A 23,301-nucleotide genomic window follows, 5' to 3' on the forward strand; every position below is an offset into this window, starting at 1 on the left:
TCCCAGTATACCCCTGTCATTACATTTTATATGTTTGTATTTAGCCAGCACAGTAGTTTAGTTCTTTAGTTACCTTGTCAGTAGTTAGGTTTGTTATTAGTTCTTGTTCATTGAGGGTTTGGTTCTTGTTTGTCGGTTGGGGTTGTTCATGTTTGTTGTTTGCTGTGTTCATGGTTTGCTGTGTGTTTCACTGTGAATAAACATCACTTTAATATATATATATCATTTGTTTGGTCTCAGTTCCCTTGTGCAGCTACGTGTCTCATCTCTTTAGTGTCTGATTTCTGACATTCTGCCACCATCAGGTTTTACAGTGGGGATGGTGTGCTCAGGGTGATGTGCAGTGTTAGTTTTCTGCCACACACAGCGTTTTGCTTTTAGGGCAAAAGGTTCAATTTTGGTCTCATTTGACCAGTGCACCTTCTTCCACATGTTTGCTGTGTCCTTCACATGGCTTCTCGCAAACTGCAAATGGGACTTCTTGTGGCTTTCTTTCAACAATGGCTTTCTTCTTGCCACTCTTCCATAAAGGCCAGATTTGTGGAGTGCACAACGAATAGATGTTCTCTGGACAGATTCTCCCCCCTGAGCTGTGGATCTCTGCAGCTCCTCCAGAGTTACCATGGGCCTCTTGGCTGCTCCTCTGATTAATGCTCTCCTTGCCTGGCCTGTGAGTTTTGGTGGATGACTATATTTTGGTAGGCTTGCAGGTGTGCCATTCTCTTTCCATTTTTGGATAATGGATTACATAGTGCTCCATAAGATGTTCAAGGCTTGGGATATTTTTTTATAACCTAACCCTGCTTTAAACTTTTCCACAACTTTATCCCTGACCTGTCCGATGTGTTCCTTGGCCTTCATGATGCTGTTTGTTCACTAAGGTTCTCTAACAAACCTCTGAGGACTTCACAGAACAGCTGTATTTATAATGGGATGAAATTGCACACAGGTGGACTCTATTTACTAATTAGGTGACTTCTGAAAGCAATTGGTTCCACTAAACTTTATCAGAGTAAAGGGGGCTGAATACAAATGCACGGCACACTTTTCAGATATTTATTTGTGTTTATTTTATCATTTTCCTTCTACTTCACAATTATGTGCCACTTTGTATTGGTTTATCACATAAAATCCCAATAAAATACATTTACGTGTTTGGTTGTAACATGACAAAATGTGGAAAATTTGAAGGGGTGTGAATACTTTTTCAAGGCACTGTAGGCAGTTTTGACTGAGAAGTGTTCACATATTCATCTAAGGTTGTTCATTTAATAGACCTTTCACAGCTTTTATAGCTTAGAAATTATTGTTTTGTGGATGGAGCCATTGTTGGGGTGTTTCTATGTTCTGTCAAAATACGGTATTGGGTTGGGATGTCAATAATGGAGAAATTGACCTCTGAAAACTAAAATGTGCTTCCTCACTTTGTATCTTCTCAGGTATGCTAGCGATAAATAATTTACACACAGCAGGAGAGTGTTATTTTGTTTTACATTTAATTTTTATGTTTAAATTAAAAAACATTCAAAAACTTCAGTTGGAAAAAATAGCATTTTTAAATTTGCAATATACATGTACAATGACACTCCAACAGTAAAGCAATTGGTGCATAAATGTAAATCAAACAAATGCATTTGGCTGTCCACCATTGTAAATGGAGTGCATTTAGACGAATTTATTGTGATTTTGAAATGTAGAGCTTTTCCGTATATATTCTTAAGTGCTGAAAACATAAATATAATTCACAGTTTGAAATGCATGTTTATGTTAAGACTAAGTGTCAAGTATAAAATCTGAAAGATATATAGATGATTGGTTGTCCATGTAAGCAGGACAAACAAAAAATGGGATTAGGGCTGTATCAAAGAATTAAAATGACCGTTTGCAAAATGATTTGTATTTCTATAAATAACAAATTAATATGTAATTTTTTGGGTATGCTACAAAAAGATATCTACATTTCTCCTCTGAAAGACAGCGTGATCAGTTAAATGATTAGTAGCTTATTTAAATCAAAATAGCAATATTTGCCCTGGTGACAAGGAGTGAAGGACAACTACCGTGAAATGTGTTGCCTAATACAGCATTCATTAGTGCATTTTCAATTTTTCAAATCTTCCTTTTTTTCTGCATCATTTATTATTTTATTGTATGTAGTGCTCTGCGAGAGGCATAATGGTAATGGAATTATCGCAGAGGTAGTAATGTCAATGGAGTACCCTGAATAAATAAAGAGAGGGGAGCTTTGTTAAACATTTTTTCTCAATAAATTGTTTTGCAACATAAGCATTCCGTTTTACCTTTCTTTGCCTCTTTTTGTGGCCTCTTATATTATTACCTATACTTGTGGTTTAGTCCACTCTACCTCTCTTCCTGACTACCCTCTACAAAGCTTGTTTGACCAGAGAGCTGCTACTTAGCCCTCATGCACACAGGCTGTTAAAAAAACGTTATGAAAACGCCAGTATCTTTGCAGTGATTTTTTTAAACTTTTTTCAGCTTTTTTCAGCGTTTTTGCAATAGCGTTTTTGAGCGTTTTTGAGCGTTTTTCCGCATTAGCGTTTTTGAGCGTTTTTTTTTTTTTTCAAATTTTTTTTTTTTTTTCAATGGATCAAAAACGCTAAAAAACGTTGGTGAATGACGTTTTTGAGCGTTTTTGAGCGTATTTCAGCGTTAGAGCGTTTTTACAGCTGAAAAACGTCTTTCAGAACCCACTGGTCCTGGGTTTTTTTTACAGCTTAAAAACGCCTATGCCACTTGCAGCTCAAAAACGCCTAGGTGGGCATGAAGCCATAGACTAACATAGACAGGCCTTTTTAAGCTGCAAAAAAAGCTCAAAAAAGCAGCTGTAAAAAAGTCCGTGTGCATGAGGACTAACTCTCAGAAAAGATGCTCTCACTTCACCTGCCCTAAACACCATGCATATTGACTGTCTGACCAGGCTTTCAGTGGATATCACTGAGGTTCCAGCATTGTTAGTGACTAACTGTTTTGTCAGCTCAACAGAGTTATTTTTTTCTTTTTGCTATGACCTCTGGACTGAGAGTAAGAAAATCATTAAGATTTTTTACTGAAATGCTTGGCATTCATTATGTAATTAGTTCAACACTTATAACATAAGTGACCAAGTAAGGAAGTATTATACTTGCTTTTGGGTAAATAACATAATTACATTTATGTAACTACGTAATTATGTACAGTAATTACATATTTTACCCAATAAAGAAGTATAGCACTTCCTTATTGGGTTTATTATGTCATAATGATTGATGAACATAAGGAATCTGGTCCCACAAATAATATCAATAGGAAACCACCGTTGATTTACTCATGTTTCCTAGAAAAGGATTTAAAAAAAAAAAGAAGAAGAAAAAAAAAAGACTATTCAAACCACATTGGCTAATATCTCAGGAGAACAGTACAATAATCTGCAGGATCCCTTTCCCTGTTTGCATATTGAAGATGTAATGCTTCAGTTTATACATTTTAGAATTGCAGCTGTAATCTATAGCAGCAGCAGAATGCTGATTTATGAAAACTATACATTTTTCTTCTGTCTTGGAATCTATATGGCCTTAAGTGCATCTCCACTCACAGCCAGTCAGTAGAAAAGGAAGACATGAGTATAAATACAAATTGCCTTATTTCTTTCTTTCTTTACTTGATACACAACTTCCTTTCAATGCAATTTCTAGAGAAGCCATAAAAAAGCGCAGGCTGATGGGTCCTAAAGGTGGCTTACTGTAAACGTGGATCTTCCACCTCAAATGGGTCCATTAATCAGATCAATCAGACTGGTTTGAGAAAGAGGCATCTCCACCTTAAAACATGTAACCTTGCTGTCAGAGTCCTGGATGTGAGGCTGGATTGCAGAGGGGGCGTCCCTTGCGGCTAAGTGCAGCGTAACCCTGGGAATGAGACAGGGAGTACGGTGCCCAAAGGTGCACGGGTTGCCAGAGTGCCGTTGCTGAGTAGCTGTGATAGCAATGAGCTGCTGGGGTACGCTGGTAAGGTTGAAGGGCAACCGTGCAAGGAGAGATTCCAGGTATAGAGCCGAGTAGCAACCAGGAGCAGAGTCAGAGCCAGGCCAATGGTCATACAGCACAGGAATCAGTCTGAGGTAAGGTACAGCAGGATAATCAGAAACAGAGAAGGTAGCCGAGCCAGGGGTCAAACACAGGAGGACGATTAAGGTACAGATGCGGAGCAGAAGAATAGTCAGGTCCAAGCCAGGGTCAATGCAGGCGGAACACAGAAGTAGTCAGGCAAGCTGAGTAGTAACAGGAAGCAGGTATAACGACAGGCACAAGGAACACAGGAAGCTGATGATAATCCAGCAACCAGCGTGTACCAGCAGCAGGCTTAAATAGGCAAAAGTGCGCCAATGATTACCGTGATGTGCGCGCATGCGTTAGCATGCGCACAGAGATTCACCTGGCGCCACCATGATGGATACTGGCAGAATTACCAGTCCCCTGGCTATTACCCTGACAGTGCCCCCCCCAGGGGCAGCCTCTGGATGCCCAATCGGGCCCATTTTTCGGGGTATCGGGCTTGAAACCTCTGCAACAGTCTAGGAGCATGAATGTTATATGCTGGTTCCCAAGAATTATCTTCTACAGAGTAACCTTTCCATTTAAAAAGGAATTGAATAGTCCTACCTCTCCGACGGCAGTCCAGAATGGCTTCTACTTCATATTCTGTTTCGTTGTCCACCGAGATTGGAGGCGGTGGAGCTTCTTTTCTCCCTGGAAAAGGACTGGAAACAACAGATTTTAATAAAGAAACATGGAATTCTGGGTGGATCTTATAGGAACTTGGTAAAGACAATTCAAATGCCACAGGGTTCATTTCTTTCTTAATTGTGAATGGACAGATAAACCTCGGTCCTAACTTTCGGGAGGGGCAAGGAAGCTTGAGATTTGTTGAGGAAAGCCACACTCTATCTCCAATTTTAAAGATAGGATTTCTCCTCCCCTTGTCATAATGTTTTTTATAATTCTCTTGGGCTTTCTGCATAGTTGCCTGGAGAGTTAGGTAATTAACCTGAATGGCATTTATCCTGTCCTGGACTGCGGGGACTGAAGTCTCTGGTATAACATTAGGCAAGAATGAGGGATGGAAACCGTAGTTGGCCCAGAAAGGTTACTGATTGGTGGAAGCATGGATTGAGTTGTATGCAAACTCCTCACATGGGAGTAGCAGGGACCAATCGTCCTGGGAGAAGGAGCAGAAGCAACGTAAGTACTGTTCTAAAGTTTGACTAGTTCTTTCAGTTTGACCATTGCTTTGAGGATGGTAAGCTGAAGAGAGGCATACTTTAATGGAAAGCATTCTGCAGAGCTCCTACCAGAACTTAGAGGTGAATTGCACCCCTCTGTCGGACACAATGTTGCTCGGTAGGCCCTGAAGTCTGACTATCTCCTTTATGAAGATCTTCACCGTGTCAGCAGCAGATAGTGTACCCATCATGGGCAAGAAATGCGCCATTTTGGACAGGCGGTCAACGACTACCAAGATGGTTGTAAATTCCTCCGAGGGTGGTAACTCTACTATGAAATCCATAGATATTTCTTTCCATGGTTGCTCCGGCACCGACAATGGGCGTAGTGAACCCCAAGATTTGATGTTAGACCCCTTGTTACGTTGACAAATGGTGCAGGAACTGACATATTCCCTGCAATCAAGCTTCAGTGGGCCACCAAAAAGATCACTGAACAAGTTCCAAAGTCTTTCGTACCCCGAAGTGACCAGCAAGTTGGTGGTCATGTAAAGTCTTTAGGACCTGGGCTCTGGTTTGCTGCGGAACAAAAATGTTGTTTTGATACCAAAGAAACCCTTCCTGGTTTCTTAAGGACAGTGCCTCTGGTTCAGAGCATTGTGAAGAAGCTTGTCTCAGTGAGGAACTCAGGTCGGTTTGAATCATGAGGAAATTCTGTGGAGACAATATAGTGCTGGGAGTGATTTCTTCGGGAGTGTCAGGAAACATCCGGAACAAGGCATCGGCCTTCCCGTTCTTGGACCCAGGGTGGAAGGAGATATGAAAATTGAATCTGGCAAAAAACAAGGCCCATCGAGCTTGTCGGGGTCTTAAGCGTTTAGCAGTGTGAAGATACTCCAGGTTTCTGTGATCTGTGAATATCATGATGGGATGCTGAGCACCTTCAAGGAGGTACCGCCATTCCTCCAGGGCAGTTTTAATAGCCAAGAGCTTTCGATCACCCACGTCATAATTCCTTTCAGACAGACTCATCTTCCGTGAGGAGAAGGCCACAGGATGGAGTAACGACTTAGGACCCTGACGTTGGGATAAGACTGCCCCTGTGGCCATTTTAGAGGCGTCAACCTCTAAGATGTAAGGCAGGACCGGATTAGGATGTTGCAGGATGAGTGCGGAGGTAAAGAGAGATTTGAGCTTATCAAAAGCTGATTGGGCTTCCGGAGACCACAGGAACCGAGTATGTAAACGGGTAACTTGGGTGATTGGTGAGATGATGAAGGAAAAGTTCTTTATAAACTTCTATAAAAGTTTGCGAACCCCACAAATCTTTGTACTCCCTTTTTATCTGATTGAGTTGGCCAGTCCAAGATTGCCTGCACCTTTTGTGGGTCCATAGCAACACCACCAGTGGAAATAATTAGCCCCAGGAATTGTATTGACTCCTTTTCGAAATCACACTTTTCTGCTTTTACATAAAGTTTGTGCTTCCATAGTGTGTGCAGAACTGTCTTTACATGTGTACGATGGAGCTCCAGGGTAGTTGAAAATATCAGGATATCATCCAGGTAGATGATGACGAAGTAATCTAGAAATTCTCGAAAGATATAATTTATGAAATGTTGGAATGTGGCCGGGGCGTTGCACAATCCAAATGGCATCACTAAGTACTCGAAATGTCCAAAGCAAGTTCTAAATGCTGTTTTCCATTCGTCACCCTCTCGGATGCAAAAGAGATTGTAGGCTCCCCGAAGGTCAAGCTTAGTAAATATTCGGGCAGTACGGAGTCTCTGGAAAAGTTCTGGAACTAGAGGGAGAGGGTAATGTTTTTCTATAGTGATTTTATTGAGCTCCCTGTAATCCACACATGGTCTTAGGGATTTGTCCCTTTTTTTGACAAAAAAGATTCCGGCTCCAGCAAGAGAAGAGGAGGGATGGATGAAGCCTTTCTCCAGGTTTTCATTAATGTATTGTCGCAATGTTCCTAGTTCCATCTCTGAGAGGGGAAATATGCCACCGAATGAAATTTCAGCTCCTGGGAGTAATTCGATTGGACAATCGTATGACCGGTGTGGTGGCAGGACATCAGCTTTTTTCTTGTCAAAGACCTCTGAAAACTCCTGGTAGGCCAGTGGAATATTCTGGTTATTGACAGGTACAGGTTGAACTGACAGGCAACTGGCTACATTGCTGGTTTCAGGGGCAAGACAGTGCTGTAGGCAATAAGGTGAAGTAAATGAAATTTCTTTCTTGATCCAGTTGATCTGGGGGTTGTGGGCTTGGAGCCATGGGGTACCCAAGATAACGGGGAACATAGGTGAGCTTAGAATGTCGAAACGTATAAATTCCTGATGACCATCAAGAGTAGTAACAAAAAGAGGAACAGTCTCTTGTGTCACAGGACTGGAACTAGGCAGGGTGCCATCAGCCAGGAGAACTTCCAATCTATGTTTCTTGGGGAGCAGAGGCAGGCCAAACTGTAGCAGGATGGAAAGGGTAAGGTGGGAAGAGGAAGTTCCAGACATCTGGAAGTACGCTGGAGAGTTCTTGGGTAACTTGCTGGGCCTTATGGGGCAGTTGCTCCTTTTTGGCCACAATAGAGACAGAGATTGGCTTGACCCCGATGCTGTTTTTCCTCAGGAGTCAGTGCGGATCGCACCAAACCAACGGGCATAGCGCCGATCTCCGGTACCAGCATTTTGGAAGTCTGAGAACGTTCAGCCTGGTGCTCCCGAAGGCGTCTATCCAACTGGATGGATAGTTGAATGAGCCCCTTGAGGGTAGTAGGGATGCCGATTCTGGCCAACTCGTCCTTGAGGGATTCAGAAAGCCCCAGGCAAAACTGGTATTTCAACGCAGCCTCATTCCAGTCTGTATCTGCAGACCACCGGCCGAAGTCCACAGTATAGTCTTTCACCGGGCGCTGTTTCTGCTGAAGAGAATGCAGAGCGGCCTCAGTGGTGGCTGTGCGCTGGGGGTCTTCATAAAGTTGTGACATAGCCATAAAGAACGTTTCCGCTGAACTAGTAGCTGGGTCCTTCTGTTCCCATAACCTGTGGGCCCATGCCTGGGGTTCATTGGTCAGCAGGGAGATGAGGAAGCCAACTTTGACAGTCTCAGTGCAAAAGGTCCAGGGTTGCAGAGCCAGATATAACAAGAAGGCGTTTTTGAAGGATCTGAATTTCTGCCGGTCTCCGGAGAAACGTTCAGGGGTAGGTACCCGTGGTTCTGGGGGCAAAGTCAGTACTGAAGAGGCCGTAGCAGGGAGATTGGTGGAGGAAGGACCAGGATCCAAAAAGGCAGATGGTAGCATAAGATGTTGGAGTTTTCCTTCTAATTGGAGGTAACCTTTCCTGAAAACTTTGGACCACTCATGTAAGGGTAGTAGCCTGTTGGCACAAAGTCTCTATTGGGGACGCACCTCCGCCGGCCTCAGTCATGGCTGGATTATAGTGTCAGAGTCCTGGATGTGAGACCGGATTGCAGAGGGGGTGTCCCTTGCGGCTAAGTGCAGCGTAACCCTGGGAATAAGACAGGGAGTACGGTGCCCAAAGGTGCACGGGTTGCCAGAGCGCTGTTGCCGAGTAGCTGATAGCAGGGAGCTGCTGGGGTATGCTGGTAAGGTTGAAGGGCAACCGTGCAATGAGAGATTCCAGGTATGGAGCCGTGGAGCAACCAGGAGCGGAGTCAGAGCCCTGTCAATGGTCATACAGCACAGGAATCAGTCCGATGTAAGGTACAGCAGGATAATCAGGAAGGAGAAGGTAGCCGAGCCAGGTCTCAAACACAGGAGGACGATCAAGGTACAGATGCGGAGCAGAAGAATAGTCAGGTCCAAGCCGGGGTCAATGCAGGCGGAACACAGGAGTAGTCAGGCAAGCCGAGTAGTAACAGGAAGCAGGTATAACGACAGACAAAGGAACACAGGAAGCTGATGATAATCCAGCAACCAGCGTGTATCAGCAGCAGGCTTAAATAGGCAAAAGGGCGCCAATGAGTACCACGATGCACACGCGTGCATTAGCGCGCGCATCTGCACGCTCCCGCTGTTGCGCACCTGTGTGCGCCCGTCGTCGTGCGCCTATGTGCACGCATGCGCACAGAGATTCGCCTGGCGCCACCATGATGGATACTGGCAGAATTACCCATCCTACGGCTATTACCCTGACACCTGCCCATGCACATGACATCACTTCCTGAACCACGTGCTCTCCACCATCATCCTTTTTGTGGTCTGCCAGTGCTCTCCAGGGCTCCCATCCATATCCATAAGCTCCAGTGAAAGCTGAACACCGCTCGGCTCTCCTACATCTGGATGATTAATGGATGATCAGACCCACGTGAGGCAGAAGACCTACATGTTATAAGGATTTCAACCCTTTACTTCTGTGGGTTGCTATTTACATAGCTTGCTTTTCATTTACCTATTGGTACACTTAGTCTGCTGCCCCAGTGGTGCATCCTTTGCATTACAGCTACAGGTGCTGCAATCCCTCCTAAAGAAGCTCATCCTGTTCTGCGAAGGTCCATCCCTGGCAGCTGACCCTGAATGACATTTCTGTATGTATATGCCTGATATCACTACATTGTCTTGCAAGTTGCCAATTGTTGTGTGAATAAATTAGTTCTTATACTGTTACACTCAGATGTGCCCTCTGCTGTCCTTATCTATTACTGTAGAGAATCTGCAGTCTCTTGAAAGGTGCTGCACTACAGTGTTTTGGAATCACTCCACCACCTCGCCCACACCCCCCAAGCCATCTCCCTCCAGTGTGTTGATCACATACACTCTTGTGCCATATGGTTAGGGCTGGGCTCAGCCCTTCCTTCTCAGAGCTGGCCGCTCAGCTGTCGGCTAATTGCCAGCTCCTATCTCTCCACAAGTACCCAGTTGTTGATGATTTCCTGCTCATCAGTCCTGCCTACTTAAACCGTCCAGCCCAGAGGATCTCTGCCTTCGCCTTAGTCAGCATCACAGAGACGCTCTCCTGCATTCCTGTTAAAAGACTTGCTTTGCTGACATCCCTTCTGGCTCCAGACCCTGCTTGCTGTTTTTCTACGCTCATCTCCGACTCCCTGACGTTTGGCTTGTCTGACTTGTCTGTTTTGGTTTCTGAACTCTGGCTATGTTTTGACTACGTTTGTTCTAACAAAAAAAAGAACCAGAATTATTATTACTAAACCTTCCCTCTCCCTCCCTCTCAACCTACTCCCACCCTCCCTCCCACACACCACTCAGTCGTTGGTTGTGTGTGTACTTCATTAATTATAAATCTAAAAAAGAAGGGAGAAGTCAACTCCCTGAGCAAGAGAGGTTTAAAAGAGAGAAGCGTCTAGGGCACGTAAGGGAGAGAGAGCCAAGACGAGAGGCAAGGAACATAAAAGAATCTCTCACCATCCCCTTATAGGGGACACCTCATCTCGTCCAGCCAGGTCCTCCACATTTTTTCAAACTTACTGTAGTTGCCCTGCCTGATACATATTGCCCTCTCGCTCCATACCATTGAATTAATGGTCTCCACCCAGTTCTCCACTGTCGGGGAATTCTGTGCCTGCCATTTCTGTGCTATTAATTTTCTCACCTGAAACAGGCATCTCAACACTACTTCAATGGCGCCTGTCGGGACTCTACCTTCCTCCAAGCTTCCTAATAGGTAAGTCTTGACCTCCGGTTCTAGTGTGATCCCAAAAATGTTATTTATCCTAGCTACTATCTCCGCCCAATATCTAAATAGCTTGGGACACTTCCACACCATATGGATCAGATCTCCTGACGCCTTGCATCTGTGGCACTCATCGTTTTGTCTCCTTCTGAATTTAAACATTTTTGTGGGTGTATAGTAGGCTCTATGAATTAGGAACAAATGGGATACTTTCTGCGAGAGATCGAGACCAAGTCTCCTCGTTCTAAGATCCTATCCCATTGTTCCGTAGTTATTATCCCCACATCTCTCTCCCACCCCACTCTACTCCTAGAGGGTCCTACTCCACTTATTATAATATCCCCCAAACTAGCATACAACTCAGACATTAGTCCCTTAGTTGCGGCTGGTTTAATTATCTTTAAAAGCGTGGGGATCTGGGTCCACTCAATGGTTTGTGAACTAAACTGTGCTTGAAAGGCGTGCATGATCTGCAGGCAGTGCTGGGACAAGGCCATTTGGTGCCCAGGGCAAAGATGGCAAACTGCGCCCCCCCCCCGTTTTTAATAAAGAATCAATGTCGTTTCAAAACAAGAATATACTTAAAACAATACAAGTTCAATTATGTTTAATGCGATAGAAACAGAGTTCACTCACACATTTTAATATGTATTTTTATTTTTATACCAAATATTGACATAAATAGGAAAAGTGTAAGAGTATTGCAAGGTATTGTGGGGTATTGCAGAGTATTGCGGGGTATTGCAGAGTATTTCAGGGTATTGCAGAGTATTGCACAGTATTGTGGGGTATTGCATATTGCAGAGTATTGCACAGTATTGTGGGGTATTGCACAGTATTGTGGGGTATTGCAGAGTATTGCACAGTACTGTGGGGTATTGCAGAGTATTGCAGAGCGTTGAGGGGTATTGCAGAGTATTGCGGGGTATTGCAGAGTATTTCAGGGTATTGCAGAGTATTGTGGGGTATTGCAGAGTATTGCACAGTGTTGTGGGGTATTGCGGGGTATTGCAGAGTATGGCGGGGTATTGCAGAGTATCACAGAGTATGGCTGGGTATTGCAGAGTATTGCACGGTATTGCGGGGTATTGCAGAGTGTTGCAAAGTATTGCGGGGTATTGCAAAGTATTGCAGAGTATTGTGGGGTATTGCAGGGTATAGCAGAGTATTGTGGGGTATTGCAGAGTATTGCACAGTGTTGTGGGGTATTGAAGAGTATTTCGGGGTATTGCAGAGTATTGCACAGTATTGTGGGGTATTGCAGAGTACTGCACAGTGTTGCGGGGTATTGCGGGGTATTGCAGAGTATTGCGGGGTATTGTGGGGCATTGCAGAGTATTGCACAGTATTCTGGGGCATTGCAGAGTATTGTAGGGCATTGCAGAGCATTAGGGATGGCTGAGCATGGATGGATGGCTGGATGTCACTGAGCAGCACTGTGGGCACTACACATCCAGCCCACAGCGCTGCGAGAGGGGAATTCTGGGAGGACGTCATAGAACGTCCTCCCAGAGTTAAGCAACCGCCCTGTAGCCGTCATTCGGCTATGGGCCGGTTGTTAAGTGGTTAAACAGCAGTGGTGGTCACTGGTCATTAACCTCGCCTCAGCCTCCTCCCCTCCCCCATCCAGCCATTTTTTAATCTGTTTTTTAGTGTTTATGTAATGGAAATTTGTACGTTCTGTATATAATTGTATTGTATTTTGTATGTATTGCACACTGCCCTCACTGTGCACGGCACTAATAATGTTTTCAGTAAATGTTTACATTCTTTCGAGTCCTGATTAGAATTAGAGTATTGCAAGGTATTGCGGGGTATTGCAGAGTATTTCAGGGTATTGCAGAGTATTGCACAGTATTGTGGGGTATTGCATATTGCAGAGTATTGCAGAGTATTGTGGGGTATTGCAGAGTATTGTGGGGTATTGCAGAGTATTGTGGGGTATTGCAGAGTATTGCGGGGTATTGCAGAGTATTTCAGGGTATTGCAGAGTATTGCACAGTATTGTGGGGTATTGCAGAGTATTGCACAGTACTGTGGGGTATTGCAGAGTATTGCAGAGCGTTGAGGGGTATTGCAGAGTATTGCGGGGTATTGCAGAGTATTTCAGGGTATTGCAGAGTATTGTGGGGTATTGCAGAGTATTGCACAGTGTTGTGGGGTATTGCGGGGTATTGCAGAGTATGGCGGGGTATTGCAGAGTATCACAGAGTATGGCTGGGTATTGCAGAGTATTGCACGGTATTGCGGGGTATTGCAGAGTGTTGCAAAGTATTGCGGGGTATTGCAAAGTATTGCAGGGTATAGCAGAGTATTGTGGGGTATTGCAGAGTATTGCACAGTGTTGTGGGGTATTGAAGAGTATTGCACAGTGTTGTGGGGTATTGAAGAGTATTTCGGGGTATTGCAGAGTATTGCACAGTATTGTGGGGTATTGCAGAGTACTGCACAGTGTTGCGGGGTATTGCAGAGTATTGCGGGGTATTGCAGAGTATTGCGGGGTATTGTGGGGCATTGCAGAGTATTGCACAGTATTCTGGGGCATTGCAGAGTATTGTAGGGCATTGCAGAGCATTAGGGATGGCTGAGCATGGATGGATGGCTGGATGTCACTGAGCAGCACTGTGGGCACTACACATCCAGCCCACAGCGCTGCGAGAGGGGAATTCTGGGAGGACGTCATAGAACGTCCTCCCAGAGTTAAGCAACCGCCCTGTAGCCGTCATTCGGCTATGGGCCGGTTGTTAAGTGGTTAAACAGCAGTGGTGGTCACTGGTCATTAACCTCGCCTCAGCCTCCTCCCCTCCCCCATCCAGCCATTTTTTAATCTGTTTTTTAGTGTTTATGTAATGGAAATTTGTACGTTCTGTATATAATTGTATTGTATTTTGTATGTATTGCACACTGCCCTCACTGTGCACGGCACTAATAATGTTTTCAGTAAATGTTTACATTCTTTCGAGTCCTGATTAGAATTAGCCTGCCTATGTAACGCCCCTTGTTACCATAAATGTACAATTGTAATATTAATGTGATACCTACGTAATCATGTGCATAAAAACCTTCAATTGCGTCATAATAAAGCAGAACAGTAATTTGGAAAGATGCTGAGCGTATCTTTTGTGTCTGTTCCCTACTGCAGTAGTTATTATTAATTTGGAACCACTAATCAATATGAGGATAGGAGTTGCCTATCATCAATTTAACCGAGTCATGCATGGCGAGCTTTGCCTTAGGAGGGGATTCCAGGTGACCCTGAGTATCCGAAACGAGGAGCTTGAGACGATCCGGGAATTTCTGATATTCAGCCGGCTGAGGTAAGCCTTTTGCTTACATTTGAGTTATCAGACTTCCTTGATCGGTAAGACATTTTCGGGACAAAGGGTACCTATTTTACTCCCCTTAATCGAACTGTATTGATTGGTGGTTATATGTTATGTTGTCACTGTCTACTGTCCATCGGAGTGTTATAAATAAGAAAGGGAAGAATAGTGCTGTTCACAGGTATATGTAGTACATCTGCTAGATAAAGTAGTTTAGAGGCAAGAGGGTATAGGCACAAGTAGAGAAGAGAGAAGACTGGCCAGTCATTATGGGCATTGAATTAAGTAAGGGAATGAAGGGTAAGAGACCCTCAAAAATGCCCAGCGCAAGAGAAGCGCTATATATGAACCGAAGGTGTGGTTCCGCCTATACTGAGCCCCTAGATTAATGGTTAAAGTGGACAGAGATCCACAATAGGTAATTGGGTTACCAAGGTCCACAGGGACTAAGAATAATGCAGAGTAAACAGCTAGAGAAACAAGTTATCTATGTGAGCAGGATGGATCAAGGGTGACATTAACACTAGACAGAAAGGGACATTTTCATGTAAGTTGTGGGATGAATTTGGGGTCAGGCACTACTAGTAAAAGTCAGAAACAGGGGGGCGTGGCTTAGCTATGGCCGAGTGAAGACGTGCTTTGAAGGAGCTCCCTGTCCAACTCGGCCTGCACGGATCACAAGACGCCTTTTTACTCCAGTGAGCACGGCATGAGCAACCCCAAACGCTACAGAACGAGATCGTCGTCCCGGGGAACCCACCACCGGACCACACAAACGGGCATTCCACATTTTTTCAGAGGTCAGGCGGACCTATCTCCCGGCGCCGTAGCTGCCGCGCCACGTGGGCCCAATACTCCTCCGTTCTGCACGGAATCCCTGATGGCTTCCCCCACACAGACCCCGACGCCCTTACTTCTCACGGGCACGCCAGCCATACTCTGCACGGAGATGGAGAGACACCCGGGCAGTCAAAACATCCTGGAAGACGACCTCCGCAGCATGCTCAGGGCTCTCCCCACAAGAGCAGACCTGGAGGCCCTACCCACGAGAGCGGACTTTGAGACCATGATCCTGAGGATTGAGGAGGCACACAGGAAAGACATCCAAGAAGTAAGGGATGACTTACAAACTGTGGAAACCCGAGTCACCTCTGGCGAAACTAAGATTGCTGCCCTGGAGGAGAGGATGCAGGCGATGGAGCACTCGCAGCAGACGCATATTCTGGAAGCACAAGAAATGCAGCTCCACCTGGAGGAGTTGGAGGACCGTAGCCGCCGCAACAACCTGCGGCTACGGGGGATACCAGAGGCCACGGGCCCGGAGGACCTGGCGGCGACGGCAGCGGCGATCTTCCAGGGCCTACTGGACCACCCACCGCCGCATCTGGAGATCGACAGGATCCACCGCACCCTAGGCCCAAAACCCTCAGACCCAGCCAGGCCGCGGGATGTTTTATGCCGCTTACACCGCTTTGCTCAGAAGGAGACTCTGCTCAGGAAAGCATGGGACCAGGGAGAGATAGAATTTGACGGGGCCCACATCCAAATTCTGCCTGACCTGTCGAGGGCTACGTTACAGCGCCGTACCATGCTGAAGCCCATCTTGGAACTAGCAAGGAGACATGGCTGCACGTACAGATGGGGCTACCCGCTGGCAGTGACATTCCGCAACGATCGGGCCCACTACACACTTCGCACCCCAGCAGACCTACCGGCCCTCTTCGACTTCATGGGGGCGGTACCGATCCAGGTCCCGAATTGGCTATCGAGAATCCCGCGACCGACCGGCCGATCGGGCCTGAACACGAGCAGAATCAGCCCGTCCACCCGCCCACAGAGGTCCCGAGGAAGATCCCGCGCCAGATCAGATAACGGTGCACGTGAGTCATGAGGCTACTGTAAGTAACCGTGTACATTGTGTCTACCATACACCTACTCCTTTTGACAGTTACAGTTGGGCATTCTACACCCACTTGCTTGGTGGTCCCTTAAACAGTTGGTGTTTCTGCCCTATCCAGGCGGTTTGTAAGCCGCCAGCTGACCTTTGCACCTCTACATGCTGTCGGACTATGCCTGCTCCCCTGCCCCCCGTGGCATAGAATGTCCCGATCACGTGATTGCCAGGGATATTCTTGAGTCACCTGGCCCACCCCGGTTGGACACAGCAAGGGACAAACTTGGCTGGGAGAAGTCTGCGGGGAGACTGGAGAGTGCCTGGTGCCTACTTGGCGGCCCCTCCCCCCTTGCCCTAGATGATCATCTGAATAGACGGAATGCCTGGGGGATGGGTTTGCCCTCCCCCCCCCCCCCCCACCTCTCGCCCACCCCGATGTTGAAATAAGCGCAGCAGTGAAGAAATGACATATTTGATACTCCCGACTAGATTGGGGGGAAGTGAGTTGCTGCATTGGGAACGTTATTCTATTGCAAGATCTATTGGTAACAAACAAGCTCGGTGACCTTATTGTGGTATATGGCAGACCTGGGGGGCGCAGCGGTTCCTTGCTGGTTTTTCGGGGGGAGGGGGGAGGGGGACTTGAGCCGGGGGGGCTGGATGGGGAGTACAGCAGTGCTATTAAGTAGTAGGGCACATATAATCTGTAAGTAGACGTTAACTCGAACAAATGGGGTTGTGAATAGGATGGAGAGACGAAGGCTGTGCGGTGCACTGGCTGCAGTGGGGGTGCAGAAAATAACTAGTTTAATGTTCTTGTGACCGGCGACCCCACGCGCAGTCTTTGCATCGCTGGAATATTACCGGCAGCCACCACCTGTAAAAACAACACTTATAAGAGTTACGCTGAAGCCCATCAGAGGGGCTCTACCATCAACATTACATATATGCAGGGTATGTTTGCTGGTTAAGTATTTATGTCAACCAACTAGTTGAGTAGGTATGGGAGTATCACACGGTTAATTATAGATTGCTTGTTTATTGTTAGCCTATTATGAATACAGTGTTGCTCATGTTACACAGAACGTATGCTCATACATAACATCACAGTTTCAGTTTTAGATATGCTCCGAGAGTTAAAGTATATTTTGCCTGGAGTACCAATTATATCATAGATCCGGGGGCTCGGGGAGGACATAGCCCTCCTTCCGAGGTCCTGGCTTGACACTTCCCCACTTAGGAAAACGACTACACCCAGGTAATACTGGTGTGCGTGGAAGAATAACTTCAGTCAATAGAAATCATCCACTCTTTGTTTTGGGTGATCGGGGAGATTTCCCTTCACGACACCTTTTGCAATCAGGGTGGGCTTTTGCCTCTTTCTAAACTTTTCCCCCCTTTCTAGTCAACCACCTTTCCCCCCCCTACACCTTTCCCCCCCCCTCTCTCCCTCCCCATACCTATAATTGGTTCTCGCGAGCATGGGGGTACTCAACGTGGTCACCCTTAATGCAAAGGGACTGAACGTCCCGGAAAAGCGGAGAATGCTTCTAAATGACATGAGACACATGAAAGCCGACATAGTACTAATACAAGAGACACACTTCAGGGAAGACAAGTTCCCAATTTTAAAAAGTAGGTATTACCCGACTGCATACCACTCCACCCACATAGCCGCTAAATCCAGAGGGGTATCTATCCAGATTTCCGCATCAGTACCGTGGACATTAGTTGACAAAAAATCAGACCCGGCAGGCAGGTTCCTTTTTATAAAAGGCCTGATAGGTGGCACCAAAGTGACCATCGCAAACTTTTACGCCCCAAATGAACACCAAGACACATTCATGAAACGACATCTCAAAACACTACAGAATTTCTCTGAGGGCCAATTGATTGTAGGAGGCGATCTTAACATCCCCTTAATCCCGGCAGAAGATACCTCGACAGGCTCTTCCTCCATCACACGTGGCACCCGCAGGGAAATGTCTTTAGCCCTCCATGCGGCACAGCTAATAGACACCTGGCGCCTTTTTCACCCTGGGGAACGAGACTACACTTTCTTCTCTCGCCCGCACCAGGTGTATTCTCGTATTGACTTCCTCTTAGTTCCACACAACCAACTCAGGGCGGTCAAAAACACAGCCATCGGATCCATTACATGGTCCGACCACGCCCCAGTGTCCATGCAATACGACCTTACAGACTTTTTCAAAGGTCAAAGGAAACCCTGGAGACTAAATGAAAGTCTTTTACAAGACCCAGCCATAGTTGCAGACATCACAAAAGAAATTTTACACTACTTCCACACTAACACCTTAGAAGACGGAGACTTTGGCCTAACATGGGAAGCACACAAAGCGGTGATCCGCGGAGTGCTTATTAAGCACGGGTCAAGAGTTAAAAAACAAAAGTCAGCGCAATTAGCATCACTATTTGACAAACTCCATAAACTAGAATCTGCCCATAAAACAATGCCGACTAGACCCCTGGGTAGCGAATTAGATACGATACGTATGCAAATAACAGACCTACTCCAATTCAAGGCTAAGGCGGCTCTCCAGATCTCCCGGAAAAAGATCTACGAATCGGGCAACAAGTGTGGCAGACTTCTGGCCCAATCTCTTAAATCTCAAAACATGGCATCATATATCCCGCACATTAACTCTCCTACGGGACAAAGAGCTGCCTTGCCCCAACAAATCACACAAGAGTTTAGATCATACTACGAAAACCTATACAATTTAAACATGTCACAACCCTCCCCAGAGAAAATAGCAGAATATTTAGCAGACTCCAAAATGCCATCCCTATCGACTGAGACGAGAGACCTACTAGACGAACCCATTACTCTGACAGACATACAAATGGCGATAAAAAATACTAAGCAAGGGAAAGCTCCCGGACCTGACGGACTCACACTCCAATATTACAAGACGCTACTCCCATCACTAGGACAACACCTAGCCAAACTATTTAATGACTTAGGCAAAGGGAAACTACTACACAATAACACACTACAAGCCCAAATAACTGTAATCCACAAAGAAGATAAAGACCCGACCCAATGCGGTAGCTACCGTCCTATATCCCTACTAAACACAGACCTGAAGCTATTCACAAAAATCCTGGCCACTAGACTACAACAACACATAACCAGCTTAATACACCTAGACCAGGTAGGTTTTGTCCCTACCAGGGAGGCGAGGGACAACACTACTAAGGTCCTGAACCTGCTCTATCACGCCACTAAGACAGCCACGCCATTGGTCTTGCTCAGTACTGATGCTGAAAAAGCATTTGACCGGGTAAATTGGTCTTTTATGCTTTCAACGTTAAGACACATTGGCCTAGGTGACTCCATGTTAAATTGGATTTCAGCAATATACGCAGCACCGACGGCTAGAGTAAGGGTAAACGGAGTAATGTCAGATGTTTTCCAGATTTCGAATGGCACAAGACAGGGCTGCCCGCTCTCCCCCCTCCTTTTTGCATTATCACTGGAACCATTCCTCTGCCACATAAGACTAAACCCGGACATTACCGGCCTTATCATAGACAATACTCAATATAAAATATCAGCATACGCTGATGACTTGATGTTTTCATTAACAAACCCAGTGATATCCCTTCCAAACTTGCTAAAAGAATTTTCCGAATACGGCTCCTTAGCCTACCTGAAAATTAATTGGGCCAAATCAGAAGCTATGAGTGTAGGAATCCCTGCTTCAATGCTCACGCCCCTTAAAGCCAGTTTTAAACTGAAATGGACAGACAAAGCCCTAAAATATCTGGGCACGTACATCCCCCAAACAATGGCAAAGCTGTATGAAATTAATTTCCCACCACTACTTACAAAAATAAAAACACTGCTAAATACTTGGCAATCGGGCCTTCACTCCTGGATGGGACGTGGTAACATCCTGAAAATGTCTATTTTACCAAAAATACTATACCTAATGCAGGCCATTCCGATACGTATTCCCCCCGGTTTCTTCAAGCAAATTCAAACAATATTTACTGAATTTGTATGGGCTAAGAAAAAACCCCGACTGCCAAACAAATTACTTGTCCTCCCCAAATCGCACGGGGGGTTAGCGATACCCGATATGCGCGTCTACCACCAAGCAGTACACCTGGGTAGACTCATTGACTGGCGTAGACACAGAGAGACTAAATTATGGACCCATCTTGAGCAATCCCACACCAGAATCCCGTTGGGAGGTACACCATGGTGTTACTCTAGCCTACCTAGGGAACTCAAACAGCATCCTCTGATAGGCAACACAGCCAGAATCTGTGCTAAACTAATCTCTAAACCACACATTTCATCTCGAAACTCGCCCCTATTCCCAATCATAGGACATCCCCTATTCACCCCTGGATTACAGGATAGAGTCTTTCGGTCATTAGGGGAAACAGGAATACACTCGGCCTCCCATTTCAGCTCAGGAGGGGTTTGGAAAACATATGCGGAACTATCTAACCCGCAAGGGATGTTCCGCCTAGATTTCATGCGAACTCTTCAACTAGGACACTTCCTTCATTCCATTACACCCCCCGCAGACGCAGACCAAGGACTCACGACCCTAGAAGAAATCTGCACTAACACAGGTATTCTACCACATACAATCTCACTAATGTACAGTCTTTTGATTACACCTCCCTCAGACTACATACCCCCGGGTTTGTCCAAATGGGCAGAAGAGCTGGGCTGCAGCTTCAACCTCACGCAGAGACAACGCATACTTCGCTTCACACACAAGTCATCCATCTGTGCTAAAACCCAAGAAACAAACTATAAAATTCTTTCTAGGTGGTACAGAACCCCAACACTTTTACATAAAATATTTCCTACTACATCTGAAGAGTGTTGGAGATGTCTAAGAGACAAGGGAACCCTGTTACACATATTTTGGTCATGCCCTAAGCTCTCATGGTTCTGGAAGGTAGTACACGAGACAATACAACTGTTTACAGACAGGACAATTCCAAAAGATCCGGCATTCTTTCTACTACATGCCACTGACATACCAGACAAAGTGTACAAACGTTCAGTCATACGACATCTGTTAGATGCAGCCAGAGCTTGCATACCTCTCTGCTGGAAACTCACCACACCACCGTCTATTGACATGTGGCTTGGTAAGGTGGAAGACATAAGGCAAATGGAGGACCTGATCCACACGGCACAACATAGGGAAGAAGCATTCTCTAAGACATGGCAATTATGGTTGATGTTTATATACTCGGCGGCAGGTCAATCTTTGAGAGGTGCAGACGTGGCCCGGTGATTATACGGACCTGCAGGCTGAGTCATCAGCATCCTGTGAACAGAGCCGTGGTTGTTCGAGTTCTGGGTATTTTTTGCGCCTACATGTTCGCGAGAATCATCCCCCTTTCCCTATCCCTCTCTGCCCCCTCCCCTAACTCCCCCCCCTTCCTCTCCACCCCCCCCTACATTCTCCTGCACTTCTTCCCTCCCTTTCTTCCCTGTCACTCTACCCTCAATTTCTCTTAATTTCTATTCTTAATTAATATAGAAAATAGAGGACCGGCGCAATGGGAACCAGCACTGAAAGTTGTCACATGTACACTTCGACCCTATAGTTTAACTTGCTATAGCCATATAAGTATCAATGTATGGTCTTGGATTAACAAGCTGGATGTAGATCTGTTGAATAAGAGTTTTGTAAGAATTTATGTCACGATACTATACCATGTGTATGTTCAAACGAATATATATTTATGTATCTGTGGGCCCATGTGGGCCGTGTTCTTGACCTAAATAAACAATTTAAAAAAAAAAAAAGTCAGAAACAGAGAAATGAGAGGTAAAACAGAATACTTTATATGTTGTCAGAGAGGGAAGTTGGGATGAGCACTGTGGCTCCCCATCTGATCATAGAATCATAGAAGCTAGATATAAAAGTTATTTAAACAAAATAAGGAAAGCAGAATTTAGGCAGGGAAATATTAAAGAGTTAAAAGAAAGTGAGAGAATGATATGCACATGTTGTGTACAAATGGGAAAAATGTATGTGCGAATGCTGGGACCTTTAGTTCTATTGCTTGTGTGTGTCATGTACGCAGATGTGACCCCCTCCTTTGTGCTCTCCTGAAAGAAATGTGGCTGGGATGAGAGGTTAGTGATAAGCTGGAAAGACACCATGCCAATTTCTGTTTTTTAGACAAAACATTTATAACAAAATGTGCCGGGTTAACGAATCTAATGGTAAACAATGTGATCACAATTATTTTGAATCTGTTTTCCAAACACGGTAAAATGAAGGTTACATTTAACCGTGTATTACACAAATTGAATATCCTTTGATAGTGGAAACAGTGCATTTAAAAAAGGGAAATTAAGTAAAATTAAGTAATAATGAGTATTAATTTCTAATATGAGTTTAACAATTATATAGATATATTGAAACTGGTTTAGACAACCTTTGGTTGGAAATGAAATCCAGGTTATTGGGGAAATTTGTAAAAATGGGATTAGTTTAGATTAAGATAACAATTTTGTAATTTTACATTTATTCAATAAGCCCTTATTGAGAGAAAAAAAAGATTAAGATGAGGTTGTTATTTGGAATAAAGCTGCCATAATATTTAACAAAGCCAAGATGGATGGGATACATAAGAAGTTCTTCTACAAAAATGATATTGTAAGGTTTTTGATAATAACTTGATGTGCGGTCCATGATGTAAGAGTAATAATAAATAAAATTTAAATATAACAGACCCATCACATCAAGTCCACACACCCTGTTAGGATAGATGCCACCTGCAGCCAGTTGTGTTATAGTTTTTGATGCTTTCTGGTCCATCATACAGATTATTGATCCTTTTGTTTTTATTTATTTTTATTTTTGAAATCCAAAGCAGAATGTGTGGATTGTGAAATGATGTGCCCCTTTTTCTTGTAAAGTACAGTGGTATAAGCAGAAGAATATTTTGGATTTATGGGCATCTCTCCATGACCGCAGGGTATTGTTATCATTTATTATAATATTGCCAGGAAGAAGTTGTCTTTTGAAACATGAAACTGGAGTTCTTACACAAATAGCATGATAGAAAACAAGCCATTGTAATATATTCATGCAAGCTGGACCCAGTAATGAAGGGTTCATCCTGATATATCAGAGCTGTAGCTTTTATGCAAAGGTGCTATCAGACAAAGTTAGATATTGTTTTGGTCAA

Source organism: Aquarana catesbeiana, linkage group LG01 (assembly GCF_042186555.1).
Source record: "Aquarana catesbeiana isolate 2022-GZ linkage group LG01, ASM4218655v1, whole genome shotgun sequence".
Lineage (NCBI taxonomy): Eukaryota > Metazoa > Chordata > Amphibia > Anura > Ranidae > Aquarana > Aquarana catesbeiana.